Source organism: Artemia sp. Qi Xiang Cuo, chromosome 8, assembly GCF_049724085.1.
Source record: "Artemia sp. Qi Xiang Cuo chromosome 8, ASM4972408v1, whole genome shotgun sequence".
In the NCBI taxonomy this organism is placed as follows: Eukaryota; Metazoa; Arthropoda; class Branchiopoda; order Anostraca; family Artemiidae; genus Artemia; species Artemia sp. Qi Xiang Cuo.
Window position 1 is genome coordinate 26,186,332 of NC_142801.1, and position 16,367 is coordinate 26,202,698.

General features: G+C 34.8%; 1 protein-coding gene across 2 annotated transcripts in view; it reads left to right on the forward strand.

Annotated features, from left to right (window-relative positions):
- Nucleotides 1–2,051: 2,051 nt before the first annotated feature.
- LOC148949282 (PAT complex subunit CCDC47) overlaps nucleotides 2,052–16,367 on the forward strand; it is a 56,245-nt gene continuing 41,929 nt past the window's right edge. Inside the window, exon 1 of one of the 2 annotated variants that reach the window (XM_089093317.1) lies at nucleotides 2,052–2,089. The gene's annotated coding sequence lies outside the window, so the exon portion shown is untranslated. Of the gene's footprint in view, nucleotides 2,094–16,367 lie in introns of both variants that reach the window. The other variant, XM_089093318.1, reaches the window with a different exon arrangement.

Here is a 16,367-nt window from a genome sequence, read left to right on the forward strand (position 1 = left end):
GAGATGCCTTATTGGGAATTAGCATAAACACAATGCATTTTGATTGAATCTTAAGGCAACATTTACTTTTTAAACATAAAGGCAAATGGGAGGGTGGACGTGGGATTAGTTTCCCTCCAATCACTTCCGACTATTAAAAAGGACATCGGCCCTTTCTATTTTCAATTGAATGAGCCCTTTTCGAAGTTCTTGCGACAACTCCTTCGATACGAAGTGCCCTGGTCTAAACAAAAACAACAAAAAAAGTCATACATTATACCCACATCGATCTCTACTATAAAAATGTCAAGCCTTCCAATCACTTTCGATTATTAAAAAGGGCACTAAGATTTTCGATTTCCAAACTAATGATCCCTTTTTGAGTTTCTATGGCAACACTTTCTATAAACACCTTATATTTCCCCAGGGCATAAATTACAATCCTTACCCTAGGGGCTGTGAGGGTGGTTGTCATTCTCTAAGACCTAATTTCCAGAGATTTCAACTATGTTAAACACAATGGCTATCTTAATCTTTTGATTGGATGTGTTTCGGGCAATGGTGGGCTTGGAAGGGGTGTTAGTTGCCTTCCAATCATTTTCGACTATTAAAGAGGGCACAAGCCACTCCAATCTCTAATTGAATGAGCCCTTTTCGAAGTTTTTACGACAACTTCTTCGATATGAAGTGCCCTGGTCTAAAGGAAAAAATAATAAATAATACATTGTGCCAACATCGTTCTTATATACCTCCAGGGCATAACTACAAAACTCTTGCCCTAAGGGTTGTGGGGGAGTAACCTCCTCAAAAAATATATTTACTCTCTGGAAATCAGTTACTCTGAACAAAATGGCTATCTTAAAATTTGGATTGGATGTGTTTGGGGAAAGGATGGGCGTGGAAGGGGTGTTAGCTGCCTTCCAATCACTTTTGACTATTAAAAATGGCACTAGTAATTCCAATTTCCAATCGAATGAGCCCTTTTTGAAGTTTCTACGACAACTCCTTCGATACGAATTGCCCTGGTATGGAAAAAAATAAATAAATAAAATAATACATTGTGCCAACATTGTTCTTTACTTAGATATCTCGATTGCGCTGCCTATGACAACATCCTGAATTGCCTAATGTTCTTTTACCTACCTCTTTTCATCCGAAAAATCAGAGAGAAAAATGAACAGAATTTTAAAGTGGAAGGTAGAAATTTATTTTTAAGAAACAGATTAGCCGGGATGACGGTTGAAGCCTGGAGGTCGATATCGATAACAAAAAAAGAGAAAAAAACGGCGGCGTATTAGTGACACCGACGCCTATAGGATCAGCGGCGGCGTCAGCGCGCTGATGCACGCTCGGCGGCGCGCCACCGTTTTTTTTCGGTGGCGCGCCGCCGATTTTAGGCGCGGCTTCGCGGTCTACCTGTGTTAGCGTCAATCTTGGTAAAACGGGTTTAACCGTAAATCGAATCGACGGTGACAAAATCGAGAATCAATAAATACATGAGAAACACATAATATGGGCTAAATATTTGGGTAAGATTAGAATCGATAGGCTAGATTAAGTTAGGTTAAAAAGTAATTTGTGACGGAAATAAATGTCATACTTGGATTCAGGATGAAATTCTGATTCAAGAGGTAAGTTTGTTTCTTAGCTATATGAATACTCCATTAATACAAGGCCTAAAAATACAAGGCATAAAAATACAAGGCCTTCGACAACAGCAATTTTAATGGCATACTTTTCATTTTGATTTGATCCCTAGCAAGATTAATCAATTTTTTACACGAATTATTGAACTTGTGGTTATTATGCCTGAAGATTGCTCTTTACTAGGTTGAAGCTGTTGCTGCAACGACGATTTTGAGGTATGACTGTCAACACCTTATTTCCACAGCAAATTATTTCTATGATCCTTCTCCCTTTCGTTTAATTATCTGAAGACGTCAGATCATAATCTCCATGCAAAACGTTTTTCCATGATCAAGACTTTTTCAGTTTAAAATAATAAAAACTGTTTTTATCAGAATTTTCTGAAATAATAGATGGGGCATCTCACTAGACATAGTGAAATTATGAAAGAAGTTGAAGAAATCTTCAAATTAGAAATAAAAAAGTAGGTTGTGTTTCTGCATTTTTATTGGGAGGGGTCCTTATTCAGATATTCAAAGTGCATGTGATATAAATAATTTTTACTCCTCATTATTGGGGGAAGGGCAACTGCCCCCCCCCCCAATAATGCCCCTACTAGGCGAGCAACTGAAATTGAACCACACTTTTAATACAGCATAGGCCTATTGTGTGAAATATGGTTAGTTAATTGGATACCCAAAACAATCTGTAGACTAGGCGGTAAAATTCTACTTTAGTTACTTTTACCGGTAAAATTTTGCTTGAGCTGCTGTTGGCTATCTTGGAAAGGAGTTTGGTCCGGAAACTTAAACTTTCAGGGATAGATTTACAAGCTAAATTATGTCCCAGGAAGGAATTTTGAAACAGCTACCTCTACTCCTTCTCTTTTTAGAGGCTCCTGACCTTTGATGACCTTTGAAAATCTGTGTGTTATAAAAGTGAAACTTTGCAAAATAGATTTTCTGCTTAAAATGAAGTCCAACAAAATATATAATGGTAAATTACTGCACATTGCTAGGCTAGCTGTTTTAGCTCACATTTCATCCTATAGGCCTATTACTATCATAATTATAAATCACTGCTTACCTTACACAACTTCAGCTTTTAACCTTGCTCATTAAGCATATTCCAAAATCCTATTTTCATTTAACCATCCATCCCTTTAACTTATTTACTATCTAGTTGACATTAATTATGGAGCCAGTTTGTGATGTCACAAATTTGCTTATCATAACCCCTTTTAACAGTAGCATGCAGGTGCCATGGGATAGAAGACAACTCTGTGTTGATGAGCCATTTAAACTTTATTAATTAGGGAAAGGATTTGACAAGAGATAGACCAGTAAAAAATCCAAATTGTTTTTAGAGGACAAATTATGTTATGAGAAGATGTTTTTATTTTTATAGGTCCATGCACTCATGAAGCTTTTTAAATATTTCTGAAGCACTAATTGATAGAGTGCTACAAACATCAGAATTGACTTTAGGAGACAAGTTATGTCATGGGATGGTGTTTTTGAAACCCCCTCCCCAAAACTCAAAAATTTCTAAAATTCTACTTAAGAAGCTTTTTAAATATTTCTAAAGCACTAATAGATAGAGTTCTACAAATATCAGATTCAACTTCAGAGGAAAAATTATTCTGTGGGAAGATGTTTTTGAAATCCCCCTTCCCCCCAAATCCAAAATTTTACTTTAGCCTAGAAGTTTTTTTAAAATATTTCTAAAGCACTAAGACATACAGTGCCACAAACATCAGAATCAACTTTCGAGGAAGAATTATGTTAGCCTATAGGAGGATGTTTTTGAAATCCCCCTTCTCCCCAAACTCAAAATTTTCTAAAATTCTACTTCAGAAGCATTTTTAAATATTTGCAAATTGCTAAGACATAGAGTGCTACAAATATCAGAATCAACTTAACAGGACAAGTTGTCATGTGAATAGGTTTTTGAAATCCCCCATCCCCCCAAACTCAAAATTTTCTAAAATTTTACTCTAGAAGCTTTTTCAATATTTCCAAAGCACTAACAGATAGCATGCTAAAAACATCAGAATCAACTTTAGAGTACAATTTATGTCATGGGAAGATGTTTTTGAAATCCCCCTTCCCCCAAACTCAAAATTTTTTTGAAATCCCCCTTTGCCCCTAACTAAAAAATTTCCAAAATTCTACTTTAGAAGCTTTTTTAAATATTTCTAAAGCACTAAGACATAGAGCACTACAAACATCAAAATCGACTTTAGAGGACAAGTTGTGTCATGGGAAGATGTTTTTGAAATCCCCCTTCCCCCCAAACTCAAAATTTTACTTAAGAAGCTTTTTTAAATATTTCTAAAGTGCTAAGACATTGAGTGCTACAAACATCAGAATCGACTTTAGAGGACAATTTATGTCATGGAAAGATGTTTTTGAAATCCCCCTTCCCCCCAAACTCAAAATTTTTTTGAAATCCCCCTTTGCCCCAAACTCAAAATTTTCCAAAAATCTACTTTAGAAGCTTTTTTAAATATTTCTAAAGCACTAAGACATAGAGCGCTACAAACATCAGAATCACCTTTAGAGGACAAGTTATGTCATGGGAAGATGTTTTTGAAATCCCCTTCCCCCAAACTCAAAATTTTCTAAAATTCACCTCTAGAAGCTTTTTAATTATTTCCAAAGCACTAATAGATAGCACGCTAAAAACATCAGAATAAACTTTAGAGGCCAAATTAATTCTGCAATAATTCCCCCTTCCCCCCAAACTCAAAATTTTTTTGAAATCCCCCTTTGCCCCAAACTCAAAAATTTCCAAAAATCTACTTTAGAAGCTTTTTTAAATATTTCTAAAGCGCTAAGACATAGAGTACTATAAACATCAAAATCGACTTTGGAGTACAATTTATTTCATTGCAAAAAGTTTTTGAAATCCCCTTCCCCCCAAGCTCAAAATTTTACTTTACAAGCTTTTTTAAATATTTCTGAAGCGCTAGGACGTAGAGCGTTACAAAAATCAGAATCGACTTTAGAGGACAAGTCATGTCATGGGAAGATGTTTTTGAAATCCCCCTTTGCCCCCAAAAAAATTTCCAAAATTCTACTTTGGAAGCTTTTTAAATATTTCTAAAGCACTAAGACATAGAGAGCTACAAACATCAGTATCAACTTTGGAGGACAAGTTATGTCATGGGAGGATGTTTTTGAAATCCCCCTTCCCCCCAAACTAAAAATTTTCGAAAATTCTACTTTAGAAGCTTTTAAAATATTTCTAAAGCACTAATAGATAGAGTTCTAAAAACATCAAAATCGACTTCAGAGGACACGTTATATTACGGGAAGAGGTTTTTAAAATCCCCCTTCCCCCCAAACTCAAAATTTTCTAAAATTCTACTTTAGAAGCTTTTTAAATATTTCTAAAGCACTAAGACATATATCACTAAAAACATCAGAATCAACTTTAGAGGACAAGTTATGTCATGGGAAGATGTTTTTGAAATGCCCCTTCCCCCCAAACTTGAAATTTTCAAAAATTTTACTTTAGAAGCTTTTAAAATATTTCTAAAGCACTAATAGATAGAGTGCTAAAAACATCACAATAGACTTCAGAGGACACATTATATCATGGGAAGAGGTTTTTAAAATCCCCCTTCCCCCAAACTCAAAATTTTCTAAAATTCTGCTTTAGAAGCTTTTTGAATATTTCTAAAGCACTAAGACATAGAGCGTTAGAAACATCAGAATCGACTTTAGAGGACAAGTTATGTCATGGGAAGATGTTTTTGGAATCCCCCTTCCCCCCAAACTCAAAATTTTCCAAAATTTTATTGTAGAAGCTTTTTTAAATATTTCTAAAGTGCTAAGACATAGAGCGCTACAAATATCAGAATCAACTTTAGAGGACAATTTATGTAATGGGAAGATGTTTTTGAAATCCCCCTTTTCCCCAAACTCAAAAAAATCCAAAATTCTACTTTAGAAGCTTTTTAAATATTTCTAAAGCACCAAGACATAAAGCACTACAAACATCAGAATTGACTTTGGAGGACAAGTTGTGTCATGGAAAGATGTTTTTGAAATACCCATTACCCATTGAAATTTTGACGAAACAACATTTTACCTTAATTTTCATTTATCAGTTTCTTTTTCTCTGGCTTTAGTTCTGAAAACGCAATTTCAGTTATTTGAGCAGAATTTTAAGCCATATCAATGTTACAAGTTCTGTCATGGGAAGATGTTTTTGAAATACCCATTACCCATTGAAATTTTGACAAAACAACATTTTACCTTAATTTTCAGTTATCAGTTTCTTTTTCTCTGGCTTTAGTTCTGAAAATCATTTCAGCAGAATTTTAAGCCATATCAATGCTTTATTTCCAAAATTTAGGGAATGTATTTGCATATACTTAAAACCTTATAAGTTGGGATTGAGCAAAGTTTTGAAGCTGAAATAATTTTGTTTTACTTCATTTAAACAGAAGATCTATTTTGCAAGGTTCCATTGCTACAACTAACAGATTTTTAAAGGTCATTCAAAGTTTTTGAAAACTCAAAATGTTAAGGGGTTTCCAAAAAAATAATCAAAATGAATATAGATTATTTGGTACTTGTGCATTATAAATAACCCACCACTTTAGACTGTACAAGGAAACCAGACAAACAAGTATTTGTTAGACAAATAAACTAGACAAACGGGTATTTGTTAGACAAAGACATAAAACATATTCAAATATTCTATGATGTTGAAAAAGTTTGCTTTTCTTTTTTACATCCATGATTTAAAATATGTTAAAAATGCTGGAACTTATATAAAAATTTTCTTTTGAGGGTGGAAAGGTTAGCTGCAAGGGGATTTGATAACAGGGGGAGAGTGGGGCGGTGGTCAGCAACCTGCTCGCGGTGCCCCTGCTTATACTAATCTAAGCTGACCATTTCATTGCAACGTGTTGCACCGGAATCATACTCTAAAATCTGGTTGATAATTTGCCTGTCTAAAAAATTTGTATGAGTTTCGTAAAAGGGGGAAACAACCCCTAAAAGTCAAAGATTTTAATAAAACTCATACCATCAAATTTGTGGTTCTTGGCAAATACCCGCCGGAAATACCTCCCCGCGGAAAATACCCCCCCCCCGGGAAATACCCTCACGGAAAATCCCCCCTACCCCCCCCCCCCAAAAAAAAAAAAAACGTGGAAAATAAGGCTTTTCAAATTTCAAATTATCAGCCAGATTTTAGAGTATGAAGGGGGAATGGGATGAATGGTAAGGAGGATTTCAAAAACTTTGAATGACCTTGTACATCATGTACAACAAAATTATTTCAGCTTCAAAACTTTGCTCAATCCCAACTTATAAGGTTTTAAATATATGCAAATACATTTCCTAAATTTTGGAAATAAAACATTGATATGGCTTAAAATTCTGCTCAAATGATTTTCAGAACTAAAGCCAGAGAAAAAGAAACTGATAACTGAAAATTAAGGCAAAATTTTTGTTTGTCAAAATTTCAATGGGTAATGGGTATTTCAAAAACATCTTCCCATGACATAATTTATTACATTGATATGGCTTAAAATTCTCCTCGAATAATTGAAAGTACGTTTTCAGAACTAAAGCCAGAGAAAAAGAAACTGATAACTGAAAATTAAGGTAAAATGTTGTTTTGTCAAAATTTCAATGGGTAATGGGTATTTCAAAATCATCTTCCCATGACATAACTTGTCCTCTAAAATTGATTCTGATGTTAAGCTGATTCTGATGTTTGTAGCACTCTATGTCTTAGTGCTTTAGAAATATTTAAAAAAGCTTCTAAAGTGGAATTTTTGAAAATTTTGAGTTTGGGGGGAAGGGGGATTTCAAAGACAACTTCCCATGATATAACTTGTCCTCTAAAGCCGATTCTGATGTTTGTAGTGCTCTATGTCTTAGTGCTTTAGAAATATTTAAAAAGCTTCTAAAGTAGATTTTTGAAAATTTTTGAGTTTGGGGCAAAGGGGGATTTCAAAAACATCTTCCCATGACATAAATTGTCCTCTAAAGTCGATTCTGATGTTTGTAACACCCTATGTCTTAGCACTTTAAAAATATTTAAAAAAAGCTTCTAAAGTAGAATTTTGGAAAATTTTGAGTTTGGGGGGAAGGGGGGTTCTAAGAACATCTTCCCATAACATAATTTGTCCTCTAAAGTTGATTCTGATGTTTTGTAGCGCTCTATGTTTTAGCGCTTTAGAAATATTTAAAAAAGCTTCGTAAGTAAAATTTTGGAAAATTTTGAGTTTGGGGTGAAGGGGGATTTCAAAACATCTTCCAATGACATAACTTGTCCTCTAAAGTCGATTCTGATGTTTGTAGCGCTCTATGTCTTAGTGCTTTAGAAATATTTAGAAAGCTTCTAAAGTAGAATTTTAGAAAATTTTGGTTTTGGGGGGAAGGGGGATTTTCAAAACATCTTCCCGGGAGGTAACGTGTCCTCTGAAGTTCATTCTGATACTTTTAGCACTCTATCTATTAGTGCTTTAGAAACATTTTAAAAGCTTTTAAAGTAGAATTTTTGAAAATTTTGAGTTTGGGGGGAAGGGGAATTTCAAAAACATCTTCCCATGATATAACTTGTCCTCCAAAGTCGATTCTGATGTTTGTAGCAATTTTGGAAAATTTTCAGTTTGGGGTGAAGGGGGATTTCAAAAAAAAATTGAGTTTTGGGGGAAGGGGGAATTATTGTAGAATTAATTTGGCCTCTAAAGTTGATTCTGATGTTTTTAGCGCGTTATCTATTAGTGCTTTGGAAATATTTTAAAAGCTTCTAGAGCAGAATTTTAGAAAATTTTGAGTATGGGGGGAAGGGGGATTTCAAAAACATCTTTCCATGACATAACTTGTCCTCTAAAGTCGATTCTGATGTTTGTAGCACTCTATGTCTTACCGCTTTAGAAATATTTAAAAAAGATAGATTCTAAAGTAGAATTTTGGAAAATTTTGAGTTCCGGGCAAAGGGGGATTTAAAAAAAAATTTGAGTTTGGGGGGAAGGGCGAATTATTGTAGAATTAATTTGGCCTCTAAAGTCGATTCTGATGTTTTCAGCGCGCTATCTGTTAGTGCTTTGGAAATATTGAAAAAGCTTCTAGAGTAGAATTTTAGAAAATTTTGAGTTTGGGGGGAAGGGGGATTTCAAGAATATCTTCCCATAACATAATGCTTCCTCTAAAGTTGATTCTGATGTTTGTAGCGCTCTATGTCTTAGCACTTTAGAAATATTTAAAAAAGCTTCTAAAGTAAAATTTTGGAAAATTTTTAGTTTGGGGGGAAGGGAGATTTCAAAAACATCTTCCCATAACATAAATTGTCCTCTAAAGTCGATTCTGATGTTTGTAGCGCTCTATGTCTTAGAGCTTTAGAAATATTTAAAAAAGCTTCTAAAGTAGAATTTTGGCAAATTTTGAGTTTGGGGGGAAGGGGGATTTCAAGAACATCTTCCCATAACATAATGCTTCCTGTAAAGTTTATTCTGATGTTTGTAGCGCTCTATGTCTTAGCACTTTAGAAATATTTAAAAAAGCTTCTAAAGTAGAATTTTGGAAAATTCTGAGTTTGGGGGGAAGGGGGATTTCAAAAACATCTTCCCATAACATAAATTGTCCTCTTAAGTCGATTCTTATGTTTGTAGCGCTCTATGTCTTAGCGCTTTAGAAGTATTTGAAAAAGCTTCTAAAGTAAAATTTTGGCAAATTTTGAGTTTGGGGGGAAGGGGGATTTCAAGAACATCTTCCCATAACATAATGCTTCCTCTAAAGTTGATTCTGATGTTTGTAGCGCTCTATGTCTTAGCACTTCAGAAAAAGCTTCTAAAGTAAAATTTTGGAAAATTTTTAGTTTGGGGGGAAGGGGGATTTCAAAAACATCTTCCCATAACATAATTTGTCCTCTGAAGTCGATTCTGATATTTGTAGCACTCTATCTATTAGTGCTTTGGAAATATTTAAAAAGCTTCTGAAGTATAATTTTATAAATTTTTGAGTTTTGGGAAGGGGGGATTTCAAAAACACCTTCCCATGACATAACCTGTCTTCTAAAGTCAATTCTGATGTTTTTAGCGCGCTATCTGTTAGTGCTTTGGAAATATTGAAAAAGCTTCTAGAGTAGAATTTTAGAAAATTTTGAGTTTGGAGGGAAGGGGGATTTCAAAAACATCGTCCCATAACATAAATTGTCCTCTAAAGTGGATTCTGATGTTTGTAGCGCTCTATGTCTTAGTGCCTTAGAAATATTTGAAAAAGCTTCTAAAGTAGAATTTTGGAAAATTTTGAGTTTTGGGGGAAGAGGGATTTCAAGAACATCTTCCCATAACATAATGCTTCCTCTAAAGTTGATTCTGATGTTTGCAGCGCTCTATGTCTTAGCGCTTTAGAAATATTTAAAAAAGCTTCTAAGGTAAAATTTTGGAAAATTTTTAGTTTGGGGGGAAGGGGGATTTCAAACACATTTTCCCATAACATAATTTGTCCTCTGAAGTCGATTCTGATATTTGTAGCACTCTATCTATTAGTGCTTTAAAAATATTTAAAAAGCTTCTAAAGTAGAATTTTAGAAAATTTTGAGTTTTGGGAAGGGGGGATTTCAAAAACACCTTCCCATGACATAACCTGTCTTCTAAAGTCAATTCTGATGTTTGTAGCGCTCTATCAATTAGTGCTTTAGAAATATTTAAAAAGCTTCATGAGTGCATGGACCTATAAAAATAAAAACATCTTCTCATAACATAATTTGCCCTTTAAAAACAATTTGGATTTTTTTGCTGGTCTGTCTCTTGTCAAATCCTTTCCCTAATTAATAAAGTTTAAATGGCTTATCAACACAGAGTTGTCTTCTATCCCATGGCACCTGCATGCTACTATTAAGAGGGGTTATGATACTTGTAACATCACTAACAGGTTCCATAAACAATGTCAGCTTGATAGTAAGTAAGTTAAAGGGATGGACTGTTAAATGAAAATAGGCTTTTGGAGTATATTTTAATGAACAAGGTTAAAAGCTGAAGTTGTGTAAGGTAAGCAGTGATTTATAATTATGATAGTAATATAGGATGAAATGTGAGCTAAAACAACTAGTAATGTGCAGTAATTTAGTATTATATAAAGGGGGGAGGAGTGGAGGTAGGTAGTTCAAAGTACCTTCCCGGGACATACCTTAGCATGTAGATCCATCCCTGAAAGTTTCATTTTCCTAACCCAACCCCTTTCCAAGATAGCCAAAAGTAACTAAAGTAGAATTTTACCAATTTTTATGCTCTTTCCAAATATAATAATCATTTTTGTCGGGAATGAATTTTACCCCACCCCTATATACCAGTTCAGGGTATACATTTGCACAATAGGGGGGTAGGGGTAAAGTTTAAACTTACCTCCCATTTACATCAGAAATAAAATTTGCAGAAAAATGAAGAAACTGTTAGTTGTCATAATCTTGATATATTTTTCAAGCCAAATGAGATGCCTTCTTTTCAGAGATTTCTTTGCCTTTCTGGTTATAGAAAATTTATGAAAAATGGTAAACTGACAGTTGAAACTGACTCTTCTAGAGCCTCCAGAGGAATTGATGAATTGGGTATTTTTGTCTTACAGCTACCACACTCAAGATCATTTATTGCAAACATGAGACCATAACTGGTTTTCATGGTCTTTATACCAGACAATATTAGCTTTGGCTTGTTGAGAAACTACACTGTAGCTATATTTTTATTAAATGTTTAGTTGGTATTTTGTTTAGGTTATGTATTTAATATAATGTGGTGTGGGTGCCCCCCCCCCACCCCCTCTCATAATTATTTGTTGTAGTTTTCATAATTTTGTTGGTAAAGTATTATATTTTACCTTAAATTGCATTGTCCAGCAAATAAGGAATTATCCTGTAGGTGCTGGTTGGTCAGGATGTTGAGTCAACATGTTGGCTCCATCCCATTCTTGAAGACATGGTTTGGACAACAAATATTTGTCCACAGCTCCCTTGAAGGTGTCCACACTAAGGGCTGGGACTGTTACTTTGCCTAGGGAGTTCCAGAGCCCCCTGACTATTTAAGAAGATGTTGTTCTATAGTCTGGTGTTGGCTTGTTTGCATTACAGCTTCTTGGTGTGTCCTCTGGTTCTTGTTGACTGGTTGAGTTCAAGCATATTTTGTTGCAAATACTAAGTGTGCTGCACTTGGTCTTTGCCTTAAGATCAGCATTTTTGTCATATTTTGTTTTATTTCATTAGCATTAACCAAACTTCACTTCTTGACAGAACTTGAATATGGTGGCTATAGGCTAAGACACAAGTGCCATGAAATGATTATCCTTAAGATCAGCATCACAAAAAGAGAATTACTCCCCAGTGTACTGATGTTGTCTGAAAGTTGTCTTCCTAGGAAAAAATGGCAGAATAAGTGCCTGAGTTGTCAAACACCTTTGGTCCTTTGTTTTATAGATTATGAGCAAACATTCAATTCTGTTGATAGAAGAGCTGTAGCAAAGGTTTTATCCTTGTATGGTATACCAGACAAATACATTAAAGTGATTAGTGCTATGTATAAGAATAACATGGCTGCAGTTTAGGTTGGAAATGAGGTTAGCAGCTGGTTTTGTATTAAATCAGGAGTTAAGCAGGACTGTGTTCTATCTCCCTTTATATGGATCATTTTGATGGCTTTTGTATTAAGGAGCACAGGAAGGCAATGAAAGACCGCTGTCAAATGGGGAGGAAAAAGTCTCCTGGACTTAGATTATGTTGATGATTTAAGCATCCTAGAGGAAAGTTTGAGCAAAATGAATGAATTTTTAGAGGTGTTGTGAGTTCAGGGTGCTAGAACAGGTTTGAAAATTAATGTTAAGAAGACTAAGTCACTAAGGCTAGGAATAAGTGATGATGAAAAGGTAATGTTGCGTGATGAAAAGATTGATCAAGTGGGCAGCGTCACTTACCTCGGTAGTATTATTAGTAAAGATGGTGGGAGCAGTGAAGATGTCAAAAGTAGAATAGCCAAGGCTCATGGCGTTTTTCACAATTAAAAACAGTTTGGAAGAATAGGAAGTTAAGTCTGCAAACCAAGATTAGAATATTAGAAGCTACAGTGATGACAGTAGTCAAATAAGGCTCTGAAGCATAGGTGCTTTGAAAAGCAGATGAAGATTTGTTAGATTTATTCCAGAGAAATTGCTTAAGGATTGTTCTGGGTACCCAGATGACTGACTGTATTTCAAACAATGGGCTGTATGAAAAATGTGGTTCCGTACCACTCTCTAGGGCTATAATGAAAGAAAGGCTGAGATGGCTAGGGCACATTGTGCAGATGAAGGATGACAGATTGCCAAAGATTGTTCTTTTTGACCAACTGTCTAGGGATAAACAGAAAGCAGGTCATCCTTGTATAGGGTGAGAGGACATCATAAAGAAAGATTTAAAGGAAATAGGAACTTCATGGGAGGGTGTAAAAAGGGAGGCTTTGAATAGACGGGGATGGAGGAGGAGCATGCATTGCTTTGTTGGCCTCAGGTGGCTTGGTGCTGCAGTGAGTTGTTAGTAGTAGTAGTATAAGGCCTACACTCAAGTACAGACAGATGGCTTAAAGATGGAGAAAATGTGCAGTCGTTTTTTCTTATACCCTCCCAAAGTCTATCTTTTTCTTACCATTAACACCCTAACCTCACAATTTTTTCAACAGAGCTTTTAGCAATCAAGTCCGCTCTTCAAGCCTTATCAAGACAAACAAATCCCCAACATTAGAAATGCATAGTCTGCACTGATTCACTGTTTGTTCTGGATTACCATTCACATCAGCAAAGTCTACCAAGAAATGTTGCCCTCCAGATTGAAAAAATGGTTACACAATTATAAAGGAAAGCCACATAAGTTTTACTTTTTTGAGTACCTTCACACTATGGGATAGCAGGTAATGAATTAGTAGACTTGGTAGTGAAAGGAGCATCCCAACTATATCTGCTTACTTTTACTCATATTATTGGTCTGGAATTACTGTCTTTAATGAGTTCAAAAATCTCTGAAGAAGACAAGACTTGGCTCTGTTCATCACATACTCATATGATTGTGAAACATGCCTATTTTGCATCAGATGTTGCCATACAAAAATAGAATCTACCATTTGTCCAATGGAAAATGGCCTCCTTTCCCAATTGTGAAACTTGTAGAGCATCTGAAGACATATCCCAACTCTTTTTCAGCTGCAGAAAGTGTGATAAGAAGAGAGAGGCATTAAGGAAATGCTGCAAGAAATCATTTCAAACAGTTCGTGGTAACGAACTGTAAGTAAGGAGCGACCCGGCAATGGTAACCGAAACTCTAAAAAAGGGGATTTTGATACCAATAGATACATCAAAAGTATCAGATTTTAATTGTGATTTCAAATATATAAGTTTCATCAAGTTTAATCTTACCTATCAAAAGTTACGTGCCTGAGAAAATTTGGCTTATTTTCGAAAAAAGGGGGAAAGACCCCCTAAAAGTTATATAACCGTAATGAAAATCACACCATCATATTCAGCGTATCAGAGAACCCTACTGTAGAGGTTTCAAGCTCCTATCTACAAAAATGTGGAATTTTCCATTTTTTGCCAGAAGAAAGATCACAGATGTGTTTATTTATTTGTTTGTTTGTTTGTTTTTTTTTTCCCAGGGGTGATCGTATCGACCCAGTGGTCCTAGAATATCGTGGGAGGGCTCATTGGAACGGAAATTAAAAGTTATAGTGCCCTTTTTAAGTGACAAAAAAAAATGGAGGGCAACTAGGCCCCCTCCCACGCTCATTTTTTCCCCAAAGTCACCCGATCAAAATTTTGAGATAGCCATTTTGTTCAGCATGGTCGAAAATATGATAAAAATGTCTTTTAGGATGACTTGATCCCCCAAAGTCCCCAGGGGGAGGGCTGAAAGTTATGAACTTTACTCAATGTTAACATATTGTATTGGTTATTGGGAAGTATACAGACTTTTTCTGAGGAGATTTTTTCTGGTAGGTGGGGGAAAGGAGAGGGTCGGGGGCTATATGGAAGGATCTTTCCATGAAGGAAGTTTTCATGGGGGAAGGGGCATTGCTATGAAGGGGGCGTCGGATTTCCCAGCATTATTAAAGAAAAAGATCAGGAATTAAATAAAAAAAAACAAGTTTTTCCAACTGATCAATTGATTGTGATTAAGAGGTCATTTTTAAAGAACTGGAAAAAAAATTCGAACTATAGTGTAAAGAGCAGGGTATTGACTAGGGGGCGAACCCCCTAATATACGTGTTAAAAATTTATGAATATAGAAGTTCGTTACGTAAGTTAATTCTAAGTTACGTATATTTATCACTAATAATAACGTTCGTAAATAAAATTAAACAAGTTTCGAGAAAGCCATTTAACCAAATATAATATGCAAATTTTGTTTTAATTATTAATGTACGGTGAGCCAAAATCAAAACCCGCATTAATTCAAAAACGTTCAAAAATCAAATAAAAAAACAAGTTTTTTTAACTAAAAGTAAGGAGCGACGTTAAAACTTAAAACGAACAGAAATTATTCTGTATATGAAGGGGCTGTCCCCTCCTCAACGCCTCGCTCTTTACGCTAAAGTTTGACTTTCTCACAACTCTATTTTTTTTAAACAATAAAAAAACTTTAGCGTAAAGAGCGAGGCGTTGAGGAGGGGACAGCCCCTTTCATATACGGGATAATTTCTGTTCGTTTTAAGTTTTAATGTCGTTCCTTACTTTCAGTTACAAAAACTTGTTTTTTTTATTTAATTTATAAAGAAATCATAATGCAGACTGTCCTGGTTTATTGTGCATCATTTTGTAACATTAGGCTAGAAAATTAAATTCAAATTTTCTATTAGATTTGTTTATACTACTGGTTTGGTTCACTTCCTTTTAATTTTAAAGCTATTTTTATTTATTTGTATTTTTTTTATTTGGACAATCATTTTATTTTATTTTTTGAAAAGTGAATAAGAAGAGTGTGTTGTGTTTGGATTTTTTATATAGTCAATTTTGCCATGTAGCAATATAGGCCTAACATTGTTTGTAGGTGATGCTTGTTTGGATATATAAATTCAAATTCATTTAATTCAAAAACAAGGCATAGCTCTTGTGGGCAAAGCCCAAATATGATGTCTCTTAGTCGTAATTAGCCAAATAAAGTTGTCTGATAAAACTTCGTCAGGATAAATAAACTAAAGGATAAAGACCCTTGAGATTGAGAATAAAATTGTCTGATAAAACTTTGTCAGGATAAAATAAACTAAAGAATAAAAACACTAGAGATCATTGTAATATTTCACAAAGCTTGGCACAAAGTTTTTACTGTAGCACATGGTGTTACAGTGGATTGTGGTTAGTTTTGGAACCTTCTCAGCCACTTCCCTGGGGGGACAATATATGATTTGCTGTGGACATTATGTATATAAGATTAGATTGTTAGGATTGGCTTATAATTAGGACTTGGCTAGTTGGTATTTCCTAATTACAATCTTTGAAAACTTTGTATTTCAGGATGTAATCCAAGACAAATGTTATCCATGCAGCCTTTTCAAATACAACTATTCAGGTTTACAAGACTTGTTTTAGATCAAATCTGTCTACGATTGAGTCTCTTTTTGACTTTGATATTTTGTTCCAACTTTTTTATTAATCAGAAATGGAATAAGCCATAGGCTTGTCTTATACAGCACAAAGTACATACCATGAGCAACACTTATAAACAACGAAAGCAAAAACTATAAACATCCTGTAAAAAAAACAAAAAAAAAACAAAGATAC